A 9,850-nucleotide genomic window follows, 5' to 3' on the forward strand; every position below is an offset into this window, starting at 1 on the left:
TCGTCACCATTACACCGTGCAGGAGGAATAAAACTACTTTAATAACATCACTAGAGTAGCACATAGATAAATTGTGATACAAAACACATTGCAATCATAAAGAGATATAAATAAGCACTTCACTATGCCATTCATAACGAGTGAATAAGTATTCCGTGAAATATAGCCTAAGAGACCCACACGGTGCACACACTGTCACCTTTACACACGTGGGACAAGGAGTCTCCGGAGATCACATAAGTAAAACCCACTTGACTAGCATAATGACATCTAGATTACAAGCATCATCATATGAATCTCAATCATGTAAGGCAGCTCATGAGATTATTGTATTGAAGCACATAGGAGAGAGATTAACCACATAGCTACCGGTACAGCCCCGAGCCTCGATGGAGAACTACTCCCTCCTCATGGGAGACAGCAGCGTTGATGGAGATGGCGGTGGTGTCGACGGAGAAGCCTTCCGGGGGCACTTCCCCGTCTCGGCGGCGTGCCGGAACAGAGACTCCTGTCCCCCAGATCTTGGCTTCGCGATGGCGGCGGCTCTGGAAGGTTTCTCGTACCGTGGCTTTTTCGTATCGAGGTTTTAGGTCGAGGGGCTTCTTATAGGCGAAGAGGCGGCGTCAGAGGGTCGAAGGGGCGCCGACACCATAGGCTGGCGCGGCCAGGGCCCAGGCCGCGCCGCCCTATCATCTGGGGCCCACAGGGCTCTCCTCTGGCGGCTCTCGGGTGTTCTGGATGCTTCCGGGCAAAATAGGAACCTGGGCGTTGATTTCGTCCAATTCCGAGAATATTTCGTTACTAGGATTTCTGAAACCAAAAACAGCAGAAAACGAGAGCGGCACTTCAGCATCTTGTTAATAGGTTAGTTCCAGAAAATGCACGAATATGACATAGAGTGTGCATAAAACATGTAGATATCATCAATAATGTGGCATGGAACATAAGAAATTATCGATACGTCGGAGACGTATCATGGACTCAGCCGTTCCCAAAAGCGTAGGGTTCAGCGACTACGCGGTTTGGAGGAAGCCGAAAGGTTATACCTGCACACGTTAAGGAAGGCGCGGCCTGATCTGGCCGCGAAAATTCAGCGAACTCTGGACGAAGAAGGACGGCCACAAAAGAAAGAGTGGCGCCTCAGACAAAAGAAAGCCGATGATGAGACATCGGCTGGCACAAACATGGTGTTCATCCTTCCGGCGGAGTTTAGTGCTCCAGGATTAGACGAAGCACCTGTGGCACAACTTGACTGCCAGCGCATCGACGTGACGAAGGACGGAGTGAGGCTGGTCTTATCCACCGGCCTGACCGTGTAACAAGAGCAAAATCTATGGACGAACGTGGCAAGGCCGATCCTTGTGATCGGCCCCAAAAAATAAAAAGGGATAATTTTGTCTCAAGCATGTCACGTAGTTGGAGTGAAGCAAGGCCAAGATATAAACCTTCATTGAGCGAGTCAATCAACATGGAGGCCGATTCCAGCAATCGGCCAAAATTATCCTCACCATACGTTTTGCCTGTGCTCAACGTCGATCTAACTGGCAACGGGTTTACGTCGGCTGATGAGCTGGAAGAAGTCAACATTGGTCCTAACGGAGCCGACGTTCAAATACAGTACCTTGGCTACCTACAGAGCCGATATCTGCAGTTACCTGACAGATTTGGCTCGGGGGGCACCTAATCAGATGAACATGTGCGATACATGATGCAGTGAAATATTGGGGGCCGATAGAAAAATCGGCCAGAGAAAAATCAGATGAGCATGATGCAGTGAAATATTGGGGGCCAATAGAAAAATCGGCCAGAGAAAAAAAAAATTGTCATGATGTACAGCCGATGCACAGACAACGACTTTAGAACTAAGAAACAAAGCCGATGCACAGCCATCGACTCTAGTACAAAGGATCTACCAGCTGCGTGTTCAAGACGCGGATTTCGACCAAGTCGGTCTTCAATTCAGCTTCGAGGCCTTCTGCTTCCTCGAGGGAGTGAACAATGAGAGCTTCCTCAGCTGCAATGAGCTGATTTTGTTGCCCGAACCTTCTCTTCGAGGACCTCCAACCCTTTACGCAAGGTCGCCAGTTCAGCAGTCCTGTCAGAGGTGTCAGTTTTGGCGTACAAGGCAGCCTTTTGCTCATTAAGCCGTTGGTGTTTCGTCTGCAATATCGGCTTTCAATGGCAGAAAAGGTGATCGGCTCTGGTGTATCTACTGTCGGCTTGGCCAAGTTGGCCACCTTCTCAGCTACACTCGTAGGAATTGCTAGGACCAGAGTGGCTGACCTTTTCTTGGAGGCCGATGGTGGCAAGTCTGGCTGGCTCTGCGTGGTGGTTTTCTCAGAATTGCTCGAGCTCGGGTCCCTTTGACTGAACTGTGTGTCCTCACCGCTGTTCTCGCCTTGACTGAGGCTCGGGGGGCAGTTGACCTGGTAGGTACTCTGTTTTTGGAAGCCGATTGGGGTGTCGTCGGCTGGCCCTGCATCATAACCTTCTTCAAAGGCGGTGAGTTGTTGCAGAAGAAGACCACCGGAGCTGCTGGAAGGAATCTAAAAGAAGGGCCGTCATCATCTACAGGGTCTGGACTGTCCTGTTGCAGAAAGGAGCGGTTAAGGATCACCTTCAGGCCGGAGACCATAGCATGGGCATTGGATGATTCCGCCAGTCCGTTGCAGATGCGAACCTGCGCGATCGACATCTGAGGTTCATATGGCCGTGGGTTGGATCTGTTCGAGCGGCGATTTGGGGGTCCAAGTGTTGCTCTTTCGGATAAGTCGCATGTTACCATTTGAATAGACAATAGAGCTGGCCTTGCTCGCGTTTTATGGCAAAGGCCGGTGCGCTGCCATCGGCTCTTGGTGTGTCGACTTACTTTAACAATCGGCAAAACTGGAAAAAGGACAGAATCGGTTTAGAGATGTCTTCTTCATTAATAATAGGGGTTTTTACAATGAAGAGCCGATTGCCCAAGAAAGGAAGAACAAACGAAGAGCCGATTGCTCAGGAGCTACTAATCCTGCACTACTAATCCTCGCTGGCCTCATCGTCGGCATCGTAGCTGCCGTCGGCGCTGCTTCCGGAGAGTTCCTCGTCACTGCTGCCCCAGCCCTCGGCCGGAGCCTCTTCTTCCTCGTCATCATCATCGTCCTCGCTGTCCGCCCAAGCACGGAAGCGCTTCGCCGGCGGATACCCAACGGAGGAGGAGGAATCATCCTCCTCCTCTTCCTCCTCTTCCTCTTCTTCTTCTTCTTCCTCCTCCTCATCGGAGGGGGTGGAGTTCGCCCAAGAGTGGAGGTCGTCTTCTCTCTCGCTCTCCAGCTCCCCTTCGATGAGGAATTGGAGGTTGTCCTCCCCATCGGTCAGGGGTAAGTCAGCATCCAACCCGACGAGGGCCTCGGGTGGGCCATATGGCACATAGTCAAAGTCCCACTCTTGCTCGCTCGAGGAAGAAGATTGGAAAGAGAGGCCTGATGAGACGGAGGAAGAGGAAGACATTGCTACAGGGAAAGAGGGTTTTCTTGGTGCCGATGGTTGGAACAGAACAAGGGGATGAAGAGGCGAGCCGTTCGACACAGTTAAATAAAAGGGGGTATAGTGGAGATTTAATGCCACTACGGTTTCCGAGGAAGTGATGATAAAGCTATCAAATTGAGAAGGCAAGTCATTGATACGTCTCCGACGTATCGATAATTTCTTATGTTCTATGCCATATTATTGATGATACCTACATGTTTTATGCACACTTTATGTCATATTCGTGCATTTTCTGGAACTAACCTATTAACAAGATGCCGAAGTGCCGGTTCCTGTTTTCTGCTGTTTTTGGTTTCGAAATCCTAGTAACGAAATATTCTCGGAATTGGACGAAACGAAGACCCAGGGGCCTATTTTTCCACGGAGCTTCCGGAAGACCGAAGAACATATGAAGTGGGGCCACGAGGTGGCGACACCACAAGGCGGCGCGGCCTAGGGGGGCCCGCGCCGCCCTATGGTGTGGCCCCCTCGTCTGGCCCCCGACTCGCCCTTCCGCCTACTTAAAGCCTCCGTCGCGAAACCCCCGATGCGAAAAACCACGATACGGAAAACCTTACCGAGACGCCGCCGCCGCCGATCCCATCTCGGGGGATTCGGAGATCTCCTCCGGCACCCTGCCGGAGAGGGGATTCATCTCCCGGAGGACTCTACACCGCCATGGTCGCCTCCGGAGTGATGAGTGAGTAGTTCACCCCTGGACTATGGGTCCATAGCGGTAGCTAGATGGTTGTCTTCTCCTTATTGTGCTTCATTGTTGGATCTTGTGAGCTGCCTAACATGATCAAGATCATCTATCCGTAATACTCTATGTTGTGTTTGTCGGGATCCGATGGATAGAGAATACCATGTCATGTTAATTATCAAGTTATTACATATGTGTTGTTTATGATCTTGCATGCTCTCCGTTACTAGTAGAGGCTCTGGCCAAGTTTTTACTTTTAACTCCAAGAGGGAGTATTTATGCTCGATAGTGGGTTCATGCCTGCATTGACACCAGGACGATGACGAGAAAGTTCTAAGGTTGTGTTGTCTTGTTGCCACTAGGGATAAAACATTGGCGCTATGTCCGAGGATGTAGTTGTTGATTACATTACGCACCATACTTAATGCAATTGGCTGTTGCTCTGCAACTTAATACTGGAGGGGGTTCGGACGATAACCTGAAGGTGGACTTTTTAGGCATAGATGCAGTTGGATGGCGGTCTATGTACTTTTTCGTAATGCCCAATTAAATCTCACTATACTTATCATGTCATGTATGTGCATTGTTATGCCCTCTCTATTTGTCAATTGCCCGACTGTAATTTGTTCACCCAACATGCTTTTATCTTATGGGAGAGACACCTCTAGTGAACTGTGGACCCCGGTCCATTCTTTTAATACTGAAATACAAATCTGCTGCAATACTTGTTTTACTATTTTCTCTGCAAACAATCATATTCCACACAATACGGTTAATCCTTTGTTACAGCAAGCCGGTGAGATTGACAACCTCACTGTTTCGTTGGGGCAAAGTACTTTGGTTGTGTTGTGCAGGTTCCACGTTGGCGCTGGAATCTCTGGTGTTGCGCCGCACTACATCCCGCCGCCATCAACCTTCAACGTGCTTCTTGGCTCCTCCTGGTTCGATAAACCTTGGTTTCTTTACGAGGGAAAACTTGCTGCTTGTGCGCATCATACCTTCCTCTTGGGGTTGCCCAACGAACGTGTGAAATACACGCCATCAAGCATATTTTACGGCGCCGTTGCCGGGGAGATCAAGACACGCTGCAAGGGGAGTCTCCACTTCCCAACCTCTTTACTTTGTTTTTGTCTTGCTTTATTTTATTTTCTACTTTGTTTGCTGCATTATATCAAAACACAAAAAAAAATTAGTTGCTAGTTTTACTTTATTTACTGTCTTGCACTTTATATCAAAAACACAAAAAAAATTAGTTACTTGTTTTACTTTACTTAATATCATGCATGTTTTTATTTCACTAGTTAAGCATAATGGAAAACAACAAAAATATGAGAGATCTTTATGAACTTTATCTTGAATTAGGACATGATGTGTTTGAAGAGAGAATTAAAAAACCCATGGAACTTTATATGCATGCTAATGGGAATGTTATTACTATGGATGCTTTGAACACCATTGTTGCTAATGCTATGGAAAATTCTAAGCTTGGGGAAGCTGGCTCGATGAGCGAGGATCTTTTTAGTCCCCCAAGCATTGAGGAGAAAATTTTCTTTTATGATTACAATATGCCTCCTATATATGATGATAGCCACTTTGTTGAATTTGCTCTCACTACAACTAATAAAATTGATTATGCTTACGTGGAGAGTAATAATTTTATGCATGAGACTCATGATAAGAATGCTTTATGTGATAGTTACATTGTTGAGTTTGCTCATGATGCTACTGAAAATTATTATGAGAGAGGAAAATATGGTTGTAGAAATTTTCATGTTACTAAAACACCTCTCTATGTGCTGAAATTTTTGAAGCTACACTTGTTTTATCTTCCTATGCTTGTTACTTTGCTCTTCATGAACTTGTTTATTTACAAGATTCCTATGCATAGGAAGCATTTTAGACTTAAATGTGTTTAGAATTTGCCTCTTGATGCTCTCTTTTGCTCCAAATACTATTTCTTGCGAGTGCATCATTAAAACTGTTGAGCCCATCTTAATGGCTATAAAGAAAGAACTTCTTGGGAGATAACCCATGTGTTATTTTGCTACAGTACTTTGTTTTATATTTGTGTCTTGGAAGTTGTTTACTACTGTAGCAACCTCTCCTTATCTTAGTTTTATGTTTTGTTGTGCCAAGTAAAGTCTTTGATAGAAAAGTAAGTACTAGATTTGGGTTACTTGCGCGAGTTCCAGATTTCTTTGCTGTCACGAATCTGGGTCTATCTCCCTGTAGGTAGCTCAGAAAATTAAGCCAATTTACGAGCATGATCCTCGGATATGTACGCAACTTTCACTCAATTTGAGCATTTTCGTTTGAGCAAGTCTGGTGGCCTAATAAAATCCATCTTTACGGACTGTTCTGTTTTGACAGATTCTGTCTTTTATTTCGCATTGCCTCTTTTGCTATGTTGGATGAATTTCTTTGATCCATTAATGTCCAGTAGATTTATGCAATGTCCAGAAGTGTTAAGAATGATTGTGTCACCTCTGAACATGTGAATTTTTATTATGCACTAACCCTCTAATGAGTTGTTTCGAGTTTGGTGTGGAGGAAGTTTTCAAGGATCAAGAGAGGAGTATGATGCAATATGATCAAGGAGAGTGAAAGCTCTAAGCTTGGGGATGCCCGGTGGTTCACCCCTGCATATATTAAGAAGACTCAAGCGTCTAAGCTTGGGGATGCCCAAGGCATCCCCTTCTTCATCGACAACATTATCGGGTTCCTCCCCTGAAACTATATTTTTATTCCGTCACATCTTATGCACTTTGCTTGGAGCATCGGTTTGTTTTTGTTTTTGTTTTGTTTGAATAAAATGGATCCTAGCATTCACTTTATGGGAGAGAGACACGCTCCACTGTAGCATATGGACAAATATGTCCTTAGGCTCTACTCATAGTATTCATGGCGAAGTTTCTTCTTCGTTAAATTGTTATATGGTTGGAATTGGAAAATGCTACATGTAGTAACTCTAAAATGTCTTGGATAATTTGATACTTGGCAATTGTTGTGTGATACGTCTCCGACGTATCGATAATTTCTTATGTTCTATGCCATATTATTGATGATACCTACATGTTTTATGCACACTTTATGTCATATTCGTGCATTTTCTGGAACTAACCTATTAACAAGATGCCGAAGTGCCGGTTCCTGTTTTCTGCTGTTTTTGGTTTCAGAAATCCTAGTAACGAAATATTCTCGGAATTGGACGAAACGAAGACCCGGGGGCCTATTTTTCCACGGAGCTTCCGGAAGACCGAAGAACACACGAAGTGGGGCCACGAGGTGGCGACACCACAAGGCGGCGCGGCCCGGGGGGCCCGCGCCGCCCTATGGTGTGGCCCCCTCGTCCGGCCCCCGACTCCGCCCTTCCGCCTACTTAAAGCCTCCGTCGCGAAACCCCCGAGGCGAAAAACCACGATACGGAAAACCTTGCGAGACGCCGCCGCCGCCGATCCCATCTCGGGGGATTCCGGAGATCTCCTCCGGCACCCTGCCGGAGAGGGGATTCATCTCCCGGAGGACTCTACACCTCCATGGTCGCCTCCGGAGTGATGAGTGAGTAGTTCACCCCTGGACTATGGGTCCATAGTAGTAGCTAGATGGTTGTCTTCTCCTCATTGTGCTTCATTGTTGGATCTTGTGAGCTGCCTAACATGATCAAGATCATCTATCCGTAATACTCTATGTTGTGTTTGTCGGGATCCGATGGATAGAGAATACCATGTCATGTTAATTATCAAGTTATTACACATGTGTTGTTTATGATCTTGCATGCTCTCCGTTTCTAGTAGAGGCTCTGGCCAAGTTTTTACTTTTAACTCCAAGAGGGAGTATTTATGCTCGATAGTGGGTTCATGCCTGCATTGACACACGGGACGATGACGAGAAAGTTCTAAGGTTGTGCTGTGTCTTGTTGCCACTAGGGATAAAACATTGGCGCTATGTCCGAGGATGTAGTTGTTGATTACATTACGCACCATACTTAATGCAATTGTCTGTTGCTTTGCAACTTAATACTGGAGGGGGTTCGGACGATAACCTGAAGGTGGACTTTTTAGGCATAGATGCAGTTGGATGGCGTGTAGGATAACGTTGCATAGAAAACAAAATTTTTCCTACCGTGAACACGCAATCCAAGCCAAGATGCAATCTAGAAGACGGTAGCAACGAGGGGGTATCGAGTCTCACCCTTGAAGAGATTCCAAAGCCTACAAGACGAGGCTCTTGTTGCTGTGGTAGACGTTCACTTGCCGCTTGCAAAAGCGCGTAGAAGATCTTGATCACGATCGGTTCCGGCGCCACGAACGGGCAGCACCTCCGTACTCGGTCACACGTTCGGTTGTTGATGAAGACGACGTCCACCTCCCCGTTCCGGCGGGCAGCGGAAGTAGTAGCTCCTCTTGAATCCGACAGCACGACGGCGTGGTGTCGGTGGTGGTGGAGAAGTCCGGCGGAGCTTCGCTAAGCGTGCGGGAAGTGGAGGAGCGGGGCGGCTAGGGTTTGGGAGGGGGTGGCCAGCCACTTCAAGGGGGGCGGCCAGCTTATGGTCTTGGGGTTGCCCAACGAACGTGTGAAATACACGCCATCACCAAACAAATCATGTATGGATGTATACCCCTGTCGATCTTATGAAGTCTAGCATGAAGAAAGGTCGTTTTGGGTTTCAAACATGGAAATTTCAAGATGAACATCCCAAAAGATTCATTTTAGAGCGACTAAGAAGGATACGGGCTTCCCTTTTCATTTTCATGTTCTATACTTGTTTAAATCTTGGTCAAACCTAGGATTTGACCAAGATTCAAATGTGCATCAAAATTCCAAAAAAAATCAGAAAAATGAAAAACCAAAGCACATGGTTTTCTTATGTCATATAGTAAGCATTAAAGTTGATAAACAAGGTCTAGACATATTCAAACAAGAAAAATCATGTATCTACCCCCTAACCCTAAACTTTGTCTTATGTAGTCAAGCATGAAGAGAAGTGGTTTTGGGTTTCAAATATGGAAATTTCAAAAACCTATCAAAAGCTTCATTTTAGAGTGACTGACTAACAAGGATCCATGCTTACCTTTTCATTTTCATATTTTAAACTTGTTTAAATCTTGGTCAAGCCTAGGATTTGACCAAGATTTAAATGGGCATAAAATTAAAAAAAATCAGAAAAATGAAAAACCTCCCAAAAGCTTCATTTTAATTAGACTGACTGGTTAATTAAGAAGGATCCAAACTTAATTACCTTTTCATTTTCACATGTTAAACTTGTTTAAATCTTGCACAAACCTAGGATTTGACCAAGATTCAAATGGGCACAAAAGTTCAGACAAAAAATCTAAAGAAGGAAAAACCAAACCACATAGCCTTCTTATGTCATATAGTAAGCATTCAAGTTGATAAACAAGGTTTAGACATATTCAAGCCAGACAAATCATGTATCTACCCCTAACCCTAAACTCGGTCTTATGAAGTCTAGCATGAAGAGAAGTTGTTTTGGGTTTCAAACGTTTAAGCCAAAAGCCCCATTTCAAATATTTCAAACTTATTCAAATTTGGTTCAAATTTGAAAGACATACAAGTTATAGCACACATAGTGCATACATGTTCACACATACTGCACTAGACGCTAACCCTATAGTT

The sequence above is a fragment of the Lolium rigidum genome, chromosome 3 (assembly GCF_022539505.1).
Source record: "Lolium rigidum isolate FL_2022 chromosome 3, APGP_CSIRO_Lrig_0.1, whole genome shotgun sequence".
Lineage (NCBI taxonomy): Eukaryota > Viridiplantae > Streptophyta > Magnoliopsida > Poales > Poaceae > Lolium > Lolium rigidum.